This window comes from Octodon degus, unplaced genomic scaffold (genome assembly GCF_000260255.1).
Source record: "Octodon degus isolate 3935 unplaced genomic scaffold, OctDeg1.0 scaffold00009, whole genome shotgun sequence".
Classification (NCBI taxonomy): domain Eukaryota; kingdom Metazoa; phylum Chordata; class Mammalia; order Rodentia; family Octodontidae; genus Octodon; species Octodon degus.
In genome coordinates this window covers 10,513,480-10,534,934 of record NW_004524585.1, presented here as the reverse complement: position 1 = coordinate 10,534,934, position 21,455 = coordinate 10,513,480, and the positions used below count along the sequence as shown (strand labels likewise).

The 21,455-nt window shown below is 49.3% G+C and overlaps 1 protein-coding gene and 1 non-coding gene across 2 annotated transcripts in view; one reads left to right on the top strand and one right to left on the bottom strand.

Annotated features, from left to right (window-relative positions):
* Igfn1 (immunoglobulin-like and fibronectin type III domain containing 1) overlaps window positions 1-2,429 on the bottom strand; it is a 30,136-nt gene extending 27,707 nt beyond the window's left edge. Inside the window, exons 1-2 of the mRNA XM_023707868.1 lie at window positions 2,343-2,429; window positions 257-393 (exon numbers count right to left, since the gene is read on the bottom strand). The gene's annotated coding sequence lies outside the window, so the exon portion shown is untranslated. The remainder of the gene's footprint in view (window positions 1-256; window positions 394-2,342) is intronic.
* Window positions 2,430-3,027: 598 nt separating this feature from the next.
* Window positions 3,028-3,134, top strand: LOC111814811. The gene has a single exon (XR_002819696.1). It is a non-coding gene; the product is annotated as a U6 spliceosomal RNA (small nuclear RNA).
* Window positions 3,135-21,455: the final 18,321 nt, after the last annotated feature.

Here is a 21,455-nt window from a genome sequence, read left to right as displayed (position 1 = left end):
AAAGCTGCTGCTCCAGAGCTTGCCAAACCCCAAGTGGACACTATCATTTTCCTGCAGTTCCCTGGCTCCAGCCCACCAGCTCCCCAGAGACAGGGCAGGGGCAGATGGCTGCCCAACTTACCTTTCCCAGGTACAGGAAACCACAGTGCTGAGGCTCTCTACCTGACCTTCTGGAGGGACCTGGGCACATGACCCCATGAGAGTGAGTTGCAGCTTTTCCAAAGCTCATTTAGGGTTCCTCCAACTGCTTACTGACCTATTAGCTTTACAGTGTGAATCCGCCAAGGAAATTCTTCAGCCTCCTGACTCCTCCCCAGCTCTGAGATTTACTGCAGTCTGGCAGCCCTCTCCCTTCTCCCCTCAAATCATCTGGAATCTTTCAGGTCTCAAGGTCTGTGGAGAAGAAGAGTCCCTGACTTGGCCGCTCATGAACTCTTCTATGCCCAGGCCAATGGAATCACCATAAATCCACCTGCTCCCCTCTGAGGCAGTGAATTATAGTGTCAGGGGAACAAGCGCATTTCTCAGCTTCGCCCAACCACCACCACCACTACAACTATTGTCACCTCTGCTTTCCTCTCAATCACATCCATCTGTTATGGCCAACAGGGAGTCCCACACAGGAGAGGCCAGGAGTTGGCTCTGGGGCAAGATGTGAGCTGTCACTGAGTTGAGAGAAGTTTGAACGAACTCTCCAGAAACTTCACTTCCTGTGTGGTTGGCCCATGGCCAAGCATTTCCGTTTAGAAGACTAGTTCCTGCCCAAAGAGCCCACCTGCCCATATAGAATTGCAGACAATTCCTCCCTCCAACTGATACACCTCCATTTCACAAATTCCCACCCCCTGCTATTTCTGGACCCAGTGTGCCCCCTCTGCAGCCTGACCACTGGCCCTCAGCATGCTAGAATGCCATGGTGTGCCAGACACTTTCTGGAGCAGTCATGGGCACCATGTGCCGTAGCCGCTGTGCTGAAAGGAGTCATGAAAAAGGATAGGAAAAGAGGGCAGCTGCTCATGAGGAGGCCCCATGGGCTACCCTTTGGGGAGAGACACCAAGGTCTCCATTCCACCCTGTCAAGACAGCAATGTCCCCCACCCTGAAGTAGCTTGAGTTCAACACAGCCGTCTTAGTTACTCTCTTCTCCTCATCACCCCCGGCTTGTGATCAGCTGATGCCTAGGCTGCTTGTCACATGAGAAATATAACGTGAATGCCAGCCCTCCTCCTTAGCTTTCTGCCTACAGGTCAAGTTGAGTAGCCAGAAAAGCAGAGGTGGAGCTCAGGGTCTGATGGGAAGCTAGCTCACCCTCACAGTTTCTACATTTTTCAGGAATATGCTAGGTTAGGGCCGGCCAAATAGCTCAGTGGATTAAAGCACCTGCAAGCAGGTGCAGGGGTCCAGGGTTCGATCCCCGGGACTGCCATGCTGACCCCGCCCCTGGGGCACACTGAGGAGGCAATTGAGACTGGGCGTGGTGGTGCACACCTGTAATCCCAGCTCTTGGGAGGTTGTAAATAGGTGGATCACTGTGAGTTCGATCTAGTAGTGAGACCCTGAACGCCCTGTAGACCCTTCCCTAAAATCCCCCCCCCAAAAAAAGGAATATGCTAGGTTGAGTACCAGGTCAATGACAATGAGTAATAGGTCTGTCTGGTTGGAGACTGAAAGGACATAGGCTCAATTGGAGGGGACAGGAAAGAAAATAAATTTTTTCCTCTATGATTTACCCACACATTTGAGAAGAATCCTATTTCATTACAGCAAACACAGTAGCTTGTGGCCTCCCTTTAGCTCAGTGCCGCACATCTTTCAGCCTAGGCCCCAGGTTACAGCCCTGGGCTATGTCCCCTGGACCCATGGCTTGGCTCTCTCATCGTCAGCTCTAACTGCTGCTCTGTCCTGGGAATTCAGGTCCCTGTTACCTTCAACTTTTCAACTGGTACAAAGAATGAATGGAGTTTCTCAGAACTGCTCTAATCGAGTTATTAATTAAGCTATTACAAGTCCCAGTTCTGAGGTTCTTATTCTGGACTGCTAGTGGAATTTTTAATCTGGTTGTCAAGTCGCTCTGAACCAATTAGTACCCAAAATTAGAGCCAGGGAAGAATCACCCAAACAGGATTCACCCGAATTATCTTCTCCAAATATCCTGCAGAGTTATCTATGAGAAATGCTGATGTACCCCCCAGTGTGTGACCAGCCAGCCAGAGAATGTTCCAGGTGTGACCTTATGCCCCTTGCCTGTCTTTTCCATGAACAGGAAAGTTAGAGAACAGGTCAGTGTCCATCTCTGCCCTTCCGGGCCTGGGTAAGCAGCCAGATGTGCAGGGCCCACTTACCTGGATACACAGTAGCTTCCTGTCCACCCCCTCCTCCTCGTGTCCAGCTGCTGCACTCTGCCAGACGCTCTGAACCGTCTGGTGGTGGCCAGGCAGAGCTGGAGCAGATGTAGGTCAACACAGGCGCCTCGGCTCCTCCGCCCCTCCCACTCACCCTGCCTCCCTCCTCCTTCACCCAGGCTTGGCAGGCCAGGGCCCCCCAGGGCTAACACTAGCCTTGAAGGAGGTCAGAGACAGAAGGGTCTGGTGACATCTGCCTATCCAGCTCCTCATTTTGCAAAGCTTTTAACCCTTAGCCAGATCGGCTGAGTGTAAGTGTGCTCTCTGATGCCTCCTTTCAGTGATGGCTCTTAGCAGGGGCAATTTCATCATCCAAAGCCCTAAATTTTCAGCTACATTCATCCTTCCCTTGAGAACTTTCAGCCATAAGTCACACACATATTTAAGGCCTCTCTCTTTTGGAGAATCATACCTCAATATGATAGCACATAGCCAGAGACCCAGGACAGTGTGGGGCCAAAGACTCTGCCTGAGAGTGGCAGGGAAGGGAGGCACAGTGGGAACCACAGAGCGGGAGACTTGGGAAAGGTGAGCATGCTCTGAGGTTTTTAAAGTACAGTATAGGAAGGGTGACTTGCAGGTGGGCTGGGGACAGAAGTTATGAGGGCAAATGAAAGGGGGTTTGGTGCTCGCTTCGGCAGCACATATACTAAAATTGGAACGATACAGAGAAGATTAGCATGGCCCCTGAGCAAGGATGACATGCAAATTTGTGAAGCATCCCATATTTTTACAGCTGCTTTCTCTTAACTCAATGAGAAAAAAGATTCGTATTAATAGTGTTTGGACAGGATATCATGTCTGCATCTTTTACTATGAATAACCACTATGAAGACAACAATATGCACTGTATTAATTATTGAAACTATCCTACTAACCTGTTTTAAAACTGTCTCAAGGTTATTTGTTTCTCAATAAAGTTAATTTTTAAAAAAACAAGATAGCTAAGAAAAAAAGAAAGGGGGTTTGAGGATGCATGAATGGAAGGTAGAAATTGGAAGCAGGGTCATGGCCACAAATCTTCTGAAGCAGAGAGAGGAAGAGTTGCAGGAGCTAGGCAGTAAAGTCACCTGGCTTTGTTTGGAAGCAATACCTGCTCTCTCCCTTAGAACAAAGATTTGGTTTTTTGCCCCCAGTAAGCAAGGGCTGATCAAGAGTTCAGATGAAAAGCTGGGCATGTCCATGTGTGCCTATAGTCCCAGCTACTTAGGCAGCTGAGACAAGAGGATCAGTTGATCCCAGGAGTTCAAGGCCAGCCTGGACAATTTAGATCTCATCTCAAAAGAAGGACAAGGTGAAATAGAAGAAAAATGTGGAAACGGTACTAATGTTTCCTTCCATGGAAGTATGCTGAGTATTTCTACAGACTCATGAGAACCACACCAATTGTACAGGAGCTCCTTCTGAATGAGCTCTGAGAAGGGAGGGCTGACTCCTTGTATAACTTGTATCTATGCATGCCCCCTGTGTGTTTCAGGCCCTGGGAACACAACCACAGGACCCTCCCCTCAGGAAGCGTACTGTCCAATGGGGCAGACAGATGTTAACTAGTCAAGTAGAAACTGTGCTGAAGGCTCAGGAGGAGCAGAGGTCAGGAAGCTGTATGTTGGGGAGCTAGGGGAAGAGCAGCACCAGGTGAGTCTGGACAGGAAGGCTTTGGAAGCCACTGGAATGTTCCGACTTCTCTTCTTGTGTTATTGTGCTTGCTTTGAGCTGAAGCCATGACAGGATCCAATGTGTATTCCTTACAAGTTCAGCCTGACTGCAGGGAGGAGAAGAACTTATAGGACAGTGGAGAGGTAAGAGTGTGGCCTTCAAGAAAGCAGCCTAATAACCTTAAGGTGTTTTTGTTTTGCAGGGCCCTGGCCTCCAGGGTTCCTGCTGACACCATCTCTTGCATTATCCAAGAAGGGAAGAGGAAGGCTGCAAACACGGCACAACATGGAGTCCTTCAGCATATCAGGCTCCTCCACTGTACTCCCAGGAGCTGATGGGCTCTTCCCTGAGTCCTGGAGGTGACCAGCAGGCCCATGAGTCCTAAGACGTCACCACATTAGGGTTGCCTCTCCTGTGCTGTGTCACACTTGGATCCCTGTCATTGAGAAAAGATGAAAACTTCAGGACTCCAAGGAATTGAGATAGTCAAATATCTTCCACCCACTCCTTACCCTCTATTAAGGCTGGTGTTTAGTGATACAGGGCTGTGCCTACCTAGCCTGCATCCATGTGAAGGTGAGAATTTTCAGTTGTACTAAAGGTCCTGTCCCAGGCACCAGGTGTGCTGTCTGTGATTGGCAGTCAGTAGAAAGGGGTGACAGCAGGTGGCCACTCTGGAGCCCAGCTCCCCCTACGACTTTCCTGGCCACCGTTCAAGCCAAAAAGCCAGGTGTTGTGACTCTTCCAGTAATCTTCCCTATTGTCCAATTTTTAGCCAGTCACATCTCCTATTAGACTTTTCCTTTGAGAAATAAAAGTAAGACTTTGCTTTCATTAGTTGTTGTAATATTAATGTCAAAACAGCTCTGGGCAAAGGGTTTGTATGTATCGTTTACTTCCCATGATTCCTTATAGAAAGGGTGTGGAGACTTTGGGTAAGGATAAAATTACAATCTAGTAAACCTTTCCTGTCCTTGCAAGAGGGGAATTCATTATATGGCAGATAGCAAGAGGCTCTGGCCCCAGTAGGGTCTTCCCTTGGGGCTCTCTTGGTCCCTGTGTCACGGAATAAATGACAAGGTCTTTGAAGTCCTGGCCAATACAAACATCCTGTAGTCCTGGGACTTGTGGAGTGGGTCCTATAGACTTAAAAGTAAGAATTCTGTGTGAGTCAAGAGAAACACTGCCACAGCCTCTATGTCATGATATAAAAATGGCCCTGCCCCAAAGCCAACAAGCACACTCTCCATGGAATAGTATCCTCTCTTGGCCCAACTAGGGCCTGGGGAGGTGGATTAGGAAAGTGTGATTCTAAGCAAACATGCACACATGCACACTCTTACACAAACACACACACACACACACACAGACATGTGAGTGCAAGGACGTGCACATGCCCTGATGTAGATGGACTCTTGCAAAAGATACAAAATCAACTACTGACTATGGAAATGGCTTCAAGGATTTGGGCTCGTTTCTTCCCCTAGGGATTCTACCTAACCGCAGTTCTCACTCAGGAAGAGGGAGCTGTGCGGGCTGGTGGGGGCAGACAACACTTACCTGTGTTTGCTCCTGTCTTCCTTGAGCCATTGGTCTGGACTGCCTTCTGGTCTCCCTGCTCTTTAGAACCACCCATGCTGCCTCCTTTCCCAGCTACCTCCCTGGCCAGCATGCCTCCCTGTCTCTAGCTCAGCCTGTGGTCAGCATCAGCTCATGTCTTTCTCAACCCACTTGCAAGGTAATGAGTCTTATGTGGTCTCAGAGGAGTGATGTCCTTGGAGACCTCAAGGGCAATTTCATACTTGCAAAGCATCTTTCAGCCAGTGAGAAACTTGAGTCAGAATCTGATCCTCTAATCTGAAAAGGCCTGCCCCGGGGGCACAGCTGGCCCAAGGACTACAAAAGGGGACTGGTAATTGGGACTGTGCCAGAGTAGAGGCTGAAGGAGTGAGGCCACCACAGGCTCATTTACTGGAGTAGAACATATTCTTCCAGAAGACTAGAGTTGGGCAGGACCTCTGAGGACATGTAGCAACAGCCGTAAGATGACAGTACTTGACCTTCCAAGAGCTCTTGCTGCATTCTTGAGAGCTATTAACTCATTTAACGTCTCACAACAAATCTGTAAGGTACAATGGATTAGTAGCTCCACTAATGGTGAGCAGAGCAGTTAGAGTCTACTTTCCCAGAAGGGGAAACCAAGACAAAGATTATATAACTGAAGCAAAGTTACACAGCTGGTGAGTGACAGAGCCAGGGTAAGGACCCGAGCGCTCCTGTGCCATGCTAAGGCTGCACTCTTAAGGACTAGTGTTCTGTGGACCTACCGCAGCTCCCTCGTCTTCCAAGGGGGGCATGGAGTGACAATGACCTGCCAGAGGGCACACAGTGGTGTGGTAAGCGGCCAGATCTGCCTCCCCACAATGCCAAATCTCTCCAGACCCCTGAGGTCTCCATTAAGCCAGGCGAGTGGTCTTCTCCTTCGACACAAGGTGCAAACCTACTCTATTCGTGACGGTGGAATTTGTGTGTATTTGGTCTCTGCACAAGCGCACCTGCCTTTTCCCGTGCAGTGACCACCATGAACCCAGCGACTGTGCGACATTCTCCTCCATCCCACACAACATCCGATGAAGCAGAAGCTCACGGCCTTCATTTCTACAGAGAAGGCAGCGGAGGTGACATGAGATTAAATAACACCTCCGCTGTCCCCTAGCTAGTAGAAGCCCTGGTCAGGGTGTGAGCAGAGCACTTAGATTCTACTATACTCGTGCCTCCTGGCTCAGATACTCAGAATCTTAGAAAATAGTGCCATTTTGTGTACTGTATGGATCTAGTCCTTTGATTATGAACCTGATCTTCAAAAAGTATCTACCAGAGGAGCTGGGAAGATAGCTCAGTGGTCTAAGTGCCTGCCTGGGAAATGCAGAGACCCAGGTTCAATCCCTGGTATCTCATGCCATGTCAGCCCCGGAATCCTGGGCACGCTGTGCCGGCCACCAAACCCCAGTGTGGTGGTGCATGCCTGTAATCCCAGGGTTAGGAAGGCTGAGACAGGAGGATCACTATGAGTCTGAGATGCATAGCATCTCAAATAAATAAATAAAAGATTAAAAAATATATCTACCAGAAACTATCAAAAGCTGAAAGGAACATGGCCTCTTTTAACTTGGGCTGCTTCCTTCTGGTACTTTTTATAAAAGAAGACAGGATAAAACAGGCTGAAAATTGGATAGTATATTTTGAATATTTACCTGTATTCACTTAACAGTTTAAATTTATAGAAACAAAATGTTTTGCAATGTAACCACACTGTTCACAGGTTAGTACCAGATTTATACAGGGTTTATCTAGGTCCCTGCCAGTGGCCTGGTAGGGCAATGGACACTGTGCAGCTAAAGGTTCAAGCTGAGTTTCTTCCTTCATTCCTATTGGCAGTTTTCCTGTGACTGTGTGGATAGGTCATCTGGAGATGATATTAGGGCCTTTCTAGGAGTTCAGCATCCCCGGCCCCAGGAGGGGCTCCTCATCAGACCCTGAGGAGGCCTTCTTACCTGTCCAGGACCCAGAGTCAGTGCCACAGCCTTGGTTTGCAAAACCAGGCGTGCAGGAAGAAGGTGGTACGAGAACTGTACCGTGGCCTTGTGGTAGCCGTGCTGTGAGCCCCTGACCACCACGACGCTGCCACGGCTGCTTCTCCGACTCTCATGGCACAGCCTCTCCACAGAGATTCTGTGCTGGCAGGAGCAGAAGGGCCTGGCCTAGACACACCCTAAATCACAGCCCTGAGCAATTTCAAGATACCAAGGTAGGAAAGCCCAGTCTGGGAGGAGGTAGGGGTGCTGGGTGAGTAGCACTGAGGCAGTCTGGAGGAACCAGGAGAATCTAAAGGATGCCCTGAAGCAGACTAGGAGCCCCTAGTCCTGGAACTGGCCTCCAGCTGCCCTAGCACGCCAGACTGACTCAGGTTTCTATATTAGAAACAGATATCATGGGGCTGGGTTTAGAGTAGGATCTTTCCTCCACCCTCTCCTGCCCACGCAGATCTAATCTGTTCATAGCATTTGAAGCCTTTCCATTCCACCAACAGCCTCCACTCCTGGCCTCCTGGCTTCTTCCCTCCAGTTGGGCAGGCTGGCCTCTGCCCCTCTCCCCCTTCATCCTCCTCTTGGCTGGATGTTAATTACCCCACCAGTCTTGGGACTGCTTCGATTCACCTCTGCGTTGTGTCTCAAGCCCGTCCTTTGAGGTACACTCTGTCTTCCTGTGGGTCCATGGCATTTTTCAAGGAGCAGGACAGGCATCTCTTGCCCAGAAACCTTTCCCCAGTGTAGCACAGGGCTCTGCTCATAGTACACCTCCGCCTCTGAGGGAGTTTTCTGACATCTGCCACTCCGAGGTGGGAGATTGTAGGAAGTAGTATTTCCCCTTCTGCCCGCAAGGAGATGTTCCTTTAGGTAAAGGAGTCCTGAAGAAACACACGAATAGAAGATACTCGCAGAGGGGTACCAAACACATTCAGGTCCTGGGCCTGGCCAGAATGAGCCCTTCAACAACAGACCCAACCCACCTGGTGTGCTTCCCACCCAAGAATGTGTAAGATGTCTTTTGTGCCCTTCTGTGGAATTTGGTATCTGTTTTGGAATGAATGAGGAGCCATGGGAGGTTTTCAGGCAGAGAAATAGAATATCTGTGTTTTAGAAAGAACCCCTGGTTATTGTATATTTATAAGATTAGAGTAGGAGGGGCTGGGGATATAGCTCAGCAGTCTAAATTCCTGCCTGGCAAGCGCAAGGACCTGGGTTTGATCCCCAGTACCGCAGGTGGAGATTAGTTCCAAGCTGCGTAGCAAGACCTTGTATCATATAAATAAATAAATATAAGTGGTTTAAAATATGTATTTAAAAAATTGGAGTAGGAACCTGTCTCCTCCACCACACTGATGCTCCTGATGGCAGGGCAAGGAATTGCAAGCTCTGTGCTTGAGCCTGGATGCACCCCTGGAGAAAACTCCACACTGGTGACTGGATGACCTGAGGTAGCAATTGAAGCCTTCATGGGATGAGTCTTGTTCTTCACTCCCTCTGGCCAGCTGAAACCAGGATCTGGGGATGAGACCCTGTGACACAATCCCCCCCTTCAGCATGACTCCTTTCTTGGGATCTGCTGTCCTCCCCTGGCACCAGCTTCTTACACTCCCAGAAGGCTAGCCACATACAGCTGGTGGTAAAGATCAGGCTGAAACCCCATCCCTGGCCAGTGGCTTGACCCTGCAGCCCTGGGCCAGTGCAGGCCTCCACAGGCAGCACCCAGGCTGGTGGCAGGGCAGCAAGCTGGCTGGGGCGGGCTGGGTCTCTTAGACCCTTGGGTAGCTTCACCACAGGAAGAAAAATCCCCTGCTGAAGAAATCCAGCCACAGGACCTCCCACAAGAGCACGGAAGATACAGCATCTCCTCTCAGAGGCTCTTCCACTGATGGAGGCCGTAACCCTGCCCTACGGCCCTGAGGACAGAGGCAGAGAGCAGCCCGTCGACTGGGAAGAAATGGGTCTCTGTATTAGCTACTTTTCCCTTGTTACTGAGACAAAGTACCTGACACCCAAAATTAAGGAAGGAAAGGTTTATTTAGCTCCCAGTTTGAGGAAGTTTCAGTCCATACTCCGCTGGCTCCAAGGCAGGGTGGCACATAGCAGAGGGACAACACTTCAAAGGAGCAGAAGACAGCAGAAGCAAAAGAGCAAAAGGGGGGAAAAAAACCTCTTTCCTCTCTTATATTGTATGCAGCGTCCCCCTCGGGTAGGTGTAGTGTTCATACCACCTCCATGCCCTCCTCTTGCGCAGTCTCAGGTTGTTTACAAAGTGAGGGCGCTGGCCCCCTGCTGGGTCACTTAATTAAACTTCTAGACTTCTCAAGTTGACCCAGTGTATCAACCATTACAGTCTCCACCAAGCCAACCAGAGATTGCAATTAGCATGTGTTAAGCATCTACAGTGGTGTCTTACAAGGCTTTTTTTTGAGACAGGGTTTTGCTGTGTAGCTCAGGCTGGCCTTGAACTCGATGGGATCCTCTGCCTCAGCCTCTCAAGTGCTGAGATTACACACACGCACCACACGCCCTGCCTGGGACTTGGCATTAACCTCAGTGCTGTTGGGCTCCTTTATTACCTCGTGGATGGTAGGGTGTGTCTATGATCCCTGCTGCCTGGCTGATTCATTGTTCAGATTGCTTCAAAGTAACCTTTGGCTACTCAGTGCAGAGCAAGTGCTTCTTGTCACAGACGTTATCTTTTCTACTTTCCACTTTTTACCCTTTTAAATTTTGAAAATTGCTCAATTGCTCAAACTAATCTTGAATTTGCAGTCCTCCTGCCTCAGCGTCCCTCAGTGCTGGGGTCACAAGCTGGAGCCACCACGCACAGCTTCCCTCCCTGCTTTGAAATGGAAGCCCACGAGGGAGGGACTTGATCTTATTCACTGAATGGACAGTAATACTTGACATTCATTTGTCCAATGACTAGGGATTGAGAGAATCTACAAATAGTTTACTTGACTAACATGCAGGCAAAGAGCAGTTTGTCCACCTCCACCACTGCTATTTGACTTTATGTCTCTAGATATCTGGAGACAGGTCTCAAAGATGGACCACCGTGGCTCTCTGTAATTAGCCGACCACACAGAGAAAGGAGGGCTCCCCCCTAAGAAGGGCAGGAGATTCTGGGTGGGAAGAGGATTTACTGGGGAATCACACAGCTGAATGGAAGCCAATATTAGAAACACAGTTGGTGACAGCCTCGAAATTCAGGATTGAGGGTGAGGACATGGGATTAATAGAGCAATCCTTCATCACCTCAGCTCTAACTGCTGCCTTACTAGCTGGTAACACAGTCCGTAGGTGCTTGCCAAAGTGGGCCCTTCCCAGTTGCACACACAGAGATGGAGAGTTGGTCAACACCTAACGAGTCAAGGGAGCCCCAGGACATAGGTGAACCTCTCTGTTGCTTTTGGCTCAGACCAGCCAGGGGTTCAACTACCCAGTCAAAATTTAAAGTGCAGGGCCAAGGATATTGCTCAGCATCCTGGCTGCTCAGTGTCTGCCACGCAAGCGAGAGGTCTGAGTTTGATTCCCTATTCAAAAAAAAATTAAAATATGACCATAAAATATTTAAATATTCCCAAACACACATAAATACACACTCGAATAACAAAAGGAAGTAAAGCCTTCATTCTTGGAGGACTAGTAGTCACCATAAAGTAAGGACAAGAAGGGGGAGGGTGGTAGGAAAAAAACACTCTGCTTTCTGCAAGGTGAAAAAGCCAGCCTGTAAGGTCTTACTGTTTTAGATTCATATCTTCCCCCAAATGTCTTTGTCATCATTGGTCCCCATGCATTTAATTTCCCCAAAATGGCTAAAAATAAATTTTGAATTTCTTTTTTAAAAAATAAATCCTGTATTCCAGAAGATTTGCGCTGCTGTCAGAGTCCAGTGAGTGGCGTTGAGGTAAGGCAGACATGAAGACTTCTTTCAAGTCAGTGACTGAGTGCCGAGCCACACTGGACTCTTAGAGGTTCGCTGCCTCTACTCCCAAAACTGTCCTGCAGGGTAGGATTCCTGTCCACATTTTGCAAATAGGGAACCTGAGGTAATAGAGGGTTAGAGAGAGGTCTCTGACTGAAGCAGGGCCAGAAGGGAGCTGGGCAGAGTCCTCTTCTCAGCAAAGGTGGCTGCCTCCATCTATAAAATGGGTGAGATCCACACCCACTAATCTGCAACTCTGTGCTCCTTTATAGAACTTTCTCCTTGAAAGCCAAGAAAGGTAGAAGGAAAAGAAAGGAAGGAAAGGAGGAGAGGGCTAAAAAGCTGAAAGAAAATAAAGAATTCCGCCACCAGAGGAATACTATCAGTCCCAGTCCCCACAACAGGTGACAAGTTTTCTGCTTTGTTGAATTCTATGGCACCCTTGGGTGCTATTCTGTTCAGCTGCCTAACCTACTCCCAGTGTGCTCCTCCTCCTTATGTCCCTGTTTCCCATTTTCTAAAATTCCTATTACCTCCCGCCTCCATGAAATAAATTCTAGAAAATGCCCCAGGCAGTCCCTAGGCCAATTTAGAGCCTATCCCTGGGAGCCACCTGTCAGCATAGGTCCTTAGATGTTGCTTCTGGGAGATTAAAGGGAGCCAACTGGATCTCATTAATACCCACGGTGGAAAGGGGTTTTGCTACCTAGTGACTGAATTGTGTCCCTAGAGACACTCAATCAGGAGCCACTTGACATTACTCCAGCCTCATGGCTTCATGGAGCCTAGAACATGAGAGAGCAAGGACCTGAAGTCCACTCTTGGTCCAGCCTTGCGTCCCTTCTGGCATTAGTACATCTGATGTCCAACTCCATGCAGGAGAAAACTCTCCTGGACCCTCCTCTGTGTTTCTCATTGTTCCTGGGAGTACTCTAATACATGAGGAGGAATGTATCCTAAGCCTTGGGTCCCCCACTCACGGCTATCTGGTCCAATGGCCCTTCTTGTGTTCTCCCACGGTGATTTTACTGCTGATCTGATGGAGGCTGTTATGGAGAACACCCTCCAAAGACTTCATGTAGGAGGGGCTGCAAGGCCTGAACCCTGGGGGCCACAGAGCTGATTTGTTGTTGAAGACAGGGCCTGGCTGGGAGAGGTGGGCAAAAGCGTGTGCCCTAAAAGGGTCTGTGCCCTCCCCAGCTCCTCTTGCTCTCTGTGCATCCTGGCCACCATGGCACGAGTAGCCTTCCTTTGCTGTGTCCTTCTGACGTGCTGTTTCTGCCCTGGAGACAGTCAAGCAGGGACTGTAAATGTGAGCCAAAATAAACTTCTCCCTTGAAGTTGTAAGCATCAGATATTGTGTCTCAGGCACCAGAACACGACCAAGACAAAGGCCTTCACTGGTTTCTTTTCATTCTGGACTCGGGAGCCTTCCCTGCAAGAGGCTGGGAGAGAGCGTTGGGGTGTTACTCTTGGCTTTATTTACAAAATCATGGGGATGAAAATCTGCCCTTATATTCCAGCCAGCATGAAAATTTATAGCAAAAAAAAAAAATTTCATCTTCCCATTAGCTGGCTGGGATCAGTTTATACTAATCTTGGATTAAAAAGGACCAAGACCATAAGAGTAGAAATGACAATGGCAGAGAATTTGGTATGGTGGGAATGCCTTGAGCTGTGGACATTACCACCACACAGCTCGGACTCATGGTGATCCTCCTGTTTTCAGCCTCCCCGTGCTGGGATTATAGGTGTGCACCACCATGTCCCCCAACTCTGGCCTGCTCAGCCTCCCCTGTGGTGTTGGAAATCAATCCACGGTCCCTGAGTTTGCCTAAGCAGGCGCTTTAGTTGCTGAGCTGTCTCACCGACCCAGACCCACATTTAAATTCCACATTCACTGCCTTGTAGCCATGAGCCTGGAGTGCATGGAGCAGAGAGGAAGTGAAAGGAGATCTTATGGGAGAGCTAGGGTGACAGCAGCCATATAGGGCCAAAAGGCCTGGGCAGAAAATTTTGTTTTTATCCTAAAAACACGAGGAAAGCAGACAGGTCCACTTGGCTACTGGGATAGGAGAATAGGTGAAGATATCCTGGAGATAGGTGAAGCACAGTTTCAAAGGAGAGGGACTAGATATGCAGCCCCTGCAATAGTCTGGGAGAAAGGGGATGACCTCCGGGACCACGGGGCAGCGATGGAGGTGGCGAGCAGCTGAGAGTCCAGATGTGTGCAGAGGTAGAGTCTTCAGGCTATGCTGCATGTCGGTTTATGGTTACATAATTGAGGAACTGCTTTTTGAGTATTGTGTACTCCACTAAACAGAGTGCCAGGGGGGAAAATCACATTCACCTTGTCCATTAATGAGTTTCTTGCCCTACGCCTTGTTGAACAACTGTAGTAAAAGAAGGAATAAAACCTGAACATCATCCTGGTGGGTTGAGTCTACTGCCCTGAGCCAGTGGTCTCTTGCCCTGCCTTTCTCCCCTGCCCTGCGGATCTCTGTCTCCACAGCCGGAGCTGAGGCCAGAATGGAGCTGACACCTTTGACCAAGGGGACTGGGAGAGAGAGTGATGGGAAAATGGGGTAGGAGCAGAGAAGAAAGAAACATGGGGAGCAGAACATATCCAGCTAGTGGCCTGAAGAAGCACATGGCCAAAGACAAGAAGAGTGATAGGAAAGCAAGTCACAGAGAAGTGAGTCTGGGCTTTTCTCCACAGTCACCAGAGACTAATGGTACAGTTGTTTCTCTGAGAGCAGCCCACCAGTGATGGTGGTTCACTGGTATGGTGGAGACAGACATTACACCAGAGGCCCGGAAAGCTGAGACGCCAAGGGCTTGGGTATCTTCCCAAGTACTAATGGTCAAATTTCAACATCTGGCTCCCTGTCCTCTCTGTAACTTGGTAGTTCTGGGACAGGGTGGAAACAGCTGCGAGTGGGTGGAGATGTCAGGGTTGGGAGTACAAGTGAGACAGCAAAGGATGGGGCAGATGACGCATGGGAGGTGGGTGGCAGGGAGTGCTGCAGGGAGGACCTGGAACAGCACTAGAGCTAGGTTCTAAGGGAGAAGCAAGATAGGGGTGACAGGGAAAGGGGAAGAGAAATAGGGCTCCCTTCTGACATTCATACCACACATCCTTCTTTTAACCTTGTAATCCTACCATGCCCTGGCCATCACTCATGATCCCTGTCCTCAACAGAGGTCCATACATGTTCACAACCTGTCATAAATGCAGCTGTAGCTCACCTTCCTCCCCAGCTCACCTCGCTACCTGGGCCCAACCCTCGCCTGTACACAGGTATCTCCCTTCCTCCACTGCTGGCCCACAGGGAACTCTGCACATTTGATTGCCTCACATGCATGAGTGCGTGCACACACATCTGAGTACCTGACCTGGATAGCCCTGGACTGATCAGAAATGGAGTCCTAAAGATCGTAAATTCTTGCCTGGAATGTGAAACCTATCTTGCTTCATGATTCTTCTCCAATGTCTAATCTAGAGAGAGAATCCTGGTGATGCTGGATTTTCATTCTTGCCCAAAATATCTCAAGGATTTATTATAGTTCTTCTAAGTGAAGGCCCCTCTGCTACCTCTGAATCCTGTTCTTAGGTCACTTAATCAACCCTGAGTCTGGATATCTTTTTCAAAGCTTGTTAAAGGCCCATCTCTGCCAGAAGCCCTGGCTGGTTAATTCCTCTGGACTCAGTCCCTTTCTGCCCCCTTCCCTCTTCTCTGCCATCAGCTACCACACTGGCATTGAACAAAAGCACAGAGGCCTGCCAAGGATTGGGCTTGTGTGAACTGCCTGCCCCTGCCCACTCATCCATACTATCCACAAGTCCCCTAGGACAGGGTGAGATCTCCTCTCTCTTTTCTCCCCACAGCACCTCAGCCTGGGGTCTTCCAAGGAATTACTCAGCCCTGGAGAGGACAGAGCCCAGAGCAGATGGTACATGTGGAGGAATGGAGAGGTGTGGGCAGGGTAGTAAGAGAGCAGCTTGCTCAAAACTGCAAGGGCAAGGCCAACATCAGAACCTGAGACCTGAGATGGGCCTTCCTTACTGAATGACCTGCAGGCAACTGCCCTTAACTGATCCGGCAACATTTAGCTCTTCTTACTCTAGCAATGAATGAGCTGCCCAGGCTTAGTTGCTTTGTCAGCTTTTCTGCCAGAAATACTCTCTGATGAGGAGAGAAGAGAGAAACCTAGAACTACGGAGAACAAGGCGGGCAGGTCTCCTATGGCAGGGAGTTAGGGAGACACCAGAGATAAGGGGCCTTGAGGGAATCAAACCTTTCTCTGTTCCTAGGTCCACTGAGAAGACGAGAGCTCGGATGCAGAGTCAGAAATAAAAAGAGAATCATATATTTGTTTGCAATCTATTTTTGATAGCTTATAATGTTTTGTTGGTAACCAAGGGCTTCTTTGCTCTTAACCAGGGCCTGACAGGGCTGCCAAGCAGGCTCAGCCCATTTGCCCCCTGAGAACACCTTACCTCAAAGGCTTTCCCATCGAAGGCACAAAACCTGACACCAAGAGAAGCAACAGTTCTCCAGCAACAGGCCCCACACTGTCTGAGGACTGTAGTGGTGGCCCCTCACAGTGGGCCCCACAGAGAAGGGGGATCAGGGTTGTTCGTCAAAAAAGATGAGGAGATATGGGCAAAACCAGAAGAAACCACCAGAACAGGCTGGAAATGCATCTTCCCTTCCTTCCTCTCTTCTCCCTCCTGTCTACCACGAGGTGGTCATCAACCAGCCCAGGACCACAGAGCACTGCCTTCAACAGCCAGGGTGCAGGAACTGAGGAATTGAGCTATAGCCAGGCATCTGGAAGGGAGAAGGCCGCTGTTCGAATTTAATTTTCACTGACTCCTTCCACCATCTGGGTCCCTCCTCTCCTCTCTGGGGACACTGGGAAGGTCAGTATGGTGATAACTGAAGAGTTCTTCGTCCTGTTCTCTGGGAGACAGTTGCTGAATCTGAGGGCTGTTATCAGAACCTCTGCATACAAGATCAACCCACGCTCATTGCCTCAGTCACTGGAGGTGGGAGTGGAGGCAGCAGTGGTGTGAAATTGCCAATCCCACTACCGGGGGTGAACTTTTTCTGAAGATACAGTAAGTGCAAAACTCAGCTGTCTAGAGAAAACCTGTTCAAACAACTTCAGAGGTAAATGTTCACTCTACTAAGGGATCCTTCACACACACACACACACACACACACACACACACACACACACACACACACGCACACCACTCGTCTTCCTATTTATAAAGGAGGAAATTAAGTCACAGAGAAATACTATGGCGCCAAAGCATAGAGGAGGACAAGGCGTCTCCCTTCCAGAAGGAGCCCCCTGAAAAATATTCCTTCTGCCACATCACTCTCGCTGAAGTCCACGAAGACATCTGCTTCCTTGCAAATGCCTTTTAGGACTTGCCATGTACATGCTTATCCTTTAATTAATGGGATGCAAAGCTACAAGGGAAAGGTTGGCTCTAGAGCCATCCTAAGGGCCTTTCCTCCCTCAGACTTTGGAAGTTTACAGAGAACATGATGGACACACGCGGTCTCACAACAGTGAAGGGACAGTTCTGCCCAGCAAGGTAGGATACATTCATTTACTTACTGAGGAACTTCTGTGTGCAGATATTGTGGAAGGTGTTAGATTCCGGTCTTCACAGAGTTGCAAGTCTTTAAACTTACATTTTTACACAGGATGCAGACTGTTATAGTTTGGATTTCAAATGTGCCCTAAAACTCATGTGTTAAAGCCTTCCCTAGTTGCCAGCTGACAGGCTCTTTTTTTCCCTGAGACAGGGTCTCATTTTGTTGTGCAGGCTGGCCTTGAACTTGCTATGTAGCCTAGACTCACCTCGAACCCATGGCAGTTCTACTGCCTCAACCTCACGAGTGCTAGGATCACCAGCATGTGCCACCATGCCTGGTTTTGGTGGGCCTTTTTGGGGGATGCATCATGAGGGCTTTAATTTTATCAAGTGGATTGATCCATTAAAAAGGTCACAATCAATGGCATTGTTGGGAGATGAGTGGAAATAGGAGGTGGAGCCTAGCTGAAGGAAGTGGGTCAGGGGGCCATGACCTTGGGGGCTATGCCTGGTCCCCAGCCCCTTTGTCTCTGGCTCCTCTCTGTTACCCTCTCTGCTTCTTGGCTGCCATCATGAATTTTCTGTTCTGTTCTGCCTCACCACAGACAGAAGGAGCCAAGTGACCACGGATTAAATAAAGCCCCAGAAGCTGTGAGTCAGAGTGGCCCCTTCCTTCTTGGTAAGCTCACTGGTGAAACAGATGGCCACAGCAGAGGCACGGGAGGAGACTGGAGATGATGGAGCACATAGAGAGATCCACCCAAGACTCAGGAGAGGCGAGCAATCGAGGAGGCCCCTTGGGGCAGCTGGCAGGATGAGGAAGGCTTAGCTAACTAGAGGAGGTGAAGGAAGAGGCAGACAGAACACAGTGTGCCACACACGAGCAGAAGGAAGGGTGTCCCAAAAGAAATGAAATAGGTCCATTACATCTGTAATGATTCCCTGAGGCTCCTTCCCAGCACGGACTTCCTAGAGGCTGTGGAGTACCAGATTCCAGATTAAAGGTACCATAGCAGCCACACACAACCTACAAGGCTTTGCTTTGGGGTTTCTGCTGAGCCCACCAGGGAAGTTGAAGTGAGTTGCTGCAGCCCCAGCAGTGGAAGAGAAGGGCATTTGTCCACGGTAAGGATCATGGGGTATCCCTCCTTGGCCCACAGGTGAACACACTGGCCCAGAGCCTGCTTTGTAACTAAAATTATGTGTGTGGCAACAGCCACACACATTGTCTTTTTGGTTTCTTATTGCTGGGGCAGAATACCTAACACTCACAACTTGAGGGAGGGGAAGTTTACCTGGACTTACAATAGTTAGCTGGCCCCAAGGAAGAGGGGTATGGAGGAAGAAAGCTGCTCACCTCATGGTGATCAGGAAGCACAGAAAGAAAGAGGAGCTTAGGGGCTGGGGAGATAGCTTGGCAGTCTAAGTGCCTGCCTGGCAAGTGCAAGGACCTGGGTTCGATCCCCAGCATCACATGCTGTGCTGGCCCCAGGCGCAGAGCCAGCCACCAAAACCGGACATGGTGGAGCATGCCTATAATCCCAGCACTGGAGAGGCTGAAAACAGGAGGACCATTATGAGTCCAAGCTGTTTAGTGAGACCCTGTCCCAAATAAATAAATAAGAAAGAAAGGAGGAGCTGGACAAGAAGAAAAACCCTTCAGACCACTCCCTCAGTGAACCACTCCATTTGGCTAGACCCTGCCTCCCAACAACAGGAGGCTGGCTATCCCACCACATAATCTAATCACCTTCCAAACACCTGAGACTTTGGGGGTTTATTTATTTATTTATTGTATTTTAGGGAAGGGTTTACAGGGTGTTCAGGGTCTCACTACTAGGTCGGACTTGTAGTGATCCACCTATTTACAGCCTCCCAAGAGCTGGGAGTACAGGCATGCACCACCATGCCCAGTCTCAATCGTGGTCTCAGTGGGGCCAGCATGAACCCCCAGCCCCTGTACCTGCTTGCAGGTACTTTAATCCACTGAGCTATTTGGCAGGCCCTCGGGGGCCATTTTAGATCTAAAACACAACACCCATTCACTTACATATTATCTGTGGCTCTTTAGTGTTACACTAACAGAACTTAATATGGTCTGAGACTGTTCACACTCTGGCCCTCACAGAAGTTTACAGCATGCTTGGCTACATGAACTATGAACTTTGAATCCTTGCATGTGTTTCAAGCAATCCCTGAAAATCTGCCTCTGGCAACTCCAGCTCGCCAAATGTCCTGGTCTCAAAAACTATCGGCCTCGAGAAAAGGGACGTGCACGTGCAGAGCCTCCTGCAGGCGTAGCTGAGAAGAGCTCTCAGCTGGGCGTGCAAGACGGGGTCTCACAGAGCAACAGACTGTGGAGCCCTTGAACCTCGAGCCTGATATGAAATGAGCCTGCTTTGTGGGGGTAAATGAAAGTCTCAGAAAATATTAACATATAGCAGCTGTGAGCAAAGTGTCAGCGGAGACAAAGGCTGCGTCATGGAGAGGCCAGGGTTGCTGGAGAACAGAAAGAGGGCCCCGTGCTTGACCCTGCAACTTATACGGTAGAGAGGCCCTGTCCAAGGATATGGTTGTCTGGCGGCTGCCTTATCAGTACCCAATCCTGAAGGGTTTGTACATTCCCCTCCTGACCCCATGATGACAGCTGAACTCAGGCCACAAATGTAGACCAACCTGTCTGGATGGCAGAGAAAAGGAAGCAAGTGAAGTCTAAGAGAGAGAAATTCCCCAGAGGGCTGGAGGATTGTTTAGCTCCTTCTCTGGGGAGAGCTTCGCTCACCTGGCTGGAGAAAAGGATCTTTCCAGCAGATGAAGCTTGAGGCTGATACAGTTAGAAAGTTCTCCCCAGGCCCATCCTTCCTGGGTGGCTCAGGACACAGATCCTGGAGCCAGGTAGTAGCTCTGCTACTTCCTTTACTCTGCGCTTTTGATCAAATAAGTTTATCTCCCTGTACATTTGTTTTCATACTTGTAAAGGGGATAAAAGAATTGCCTCACAATTTTAAATAAGATGCTATTTGCATAATTATGGAAAAGGATGGCTGGTGTGTGGTAAATTCCACAAACAGGACAGCCACTAAACTTATCCAAGGTATTTTTTTAAATGTATTTAGTACAGGGTCTATAGGGTCTCACTTCATAGATTGGACTCACAGTGATTCTCCTGTTTTCAACCTCCCAAGCTCTGAGATTACAGGCACACACCACCATGCCCAATCTCAATTGTTGTCTTGGCATACCCCACGCGTGGGGCCAGCAGGGCACACTGGGGATGGAACCCCAGCCACTTATCCAAGTTATTAAATTCTTATATTTACTTGCTCTTATGCTAGATTCAAGATTAAAATAAGTAGGTAGCAAAAGGCAAGAGATATTTTCTCTAGTGTTCAATAGTATGGTGGATCCAGGTGGCTTAGTGTTGGGCTAAAGAATACAATCTATGTAGGCAGAACATTCCGCGACCTGGTGGCCCGCCCTCCTGCTTCTCAGCACTAGGCTAACTAGCACTCTGTTGAGTGTGCACCAGTCCAGCCCACCAGAATCCTGTTCTTGACCAAAATAGATCCAAGAGGACTCCTGAGCTCCAGCTGGAGGTGTTATGGATGTTCAAGACTTCGGTGGTGTGTGCCCCATCAAAGGCCATGGAAAGAGAAGCAAGATCTCAGGGATGAAGCTGACATCTGGAGTCCCACAACCTGGCCGTTCTCCCCGCCCACAGCTCCCTCACAGGTAAAAACCTGCCCCCAAGTGCCAGACACAGCTTCTGCTGCATTGGGGTGCTGGTTACATTACGTTTCTGACCGGCAGCTGTCAGCTGAAACCACTGAAACTCACCCTTTCATCTCTTGTTGTCTGGGGGCAGGGCTTTCCAAATCCAGGCTTTTGAAAAATATTTAGTAATTACCTATTGTGTACTAGGCACTGTGTCAGGCATCTTACTCAGGTTGAGACATTTGAGGCAGGAGTGAATGAGACACCAACTAGATGCGCCAATAACATCGTGTTGCCTTGCTCCTGGGATTGACTTTCGGCGTCAGGGTAACCGCAGGAGGCCCTTCCCTGGTGTTCCTATCTGTCCATCCCAAAGATGGCAGTGTGGGCCGTCCCTGTCCCAGGCTGAGCCAGCTGCAGTTGCTTGTGATTAATGGCCTCTATTAACAGCCTGTTGTAAACTGATCAAGTACCTCGTGCTCATGAACTTCTCACCTCTGAAAACCCACACCTGTGACTATTCTTTAACCCCTGAAGCCCCTGTTTCC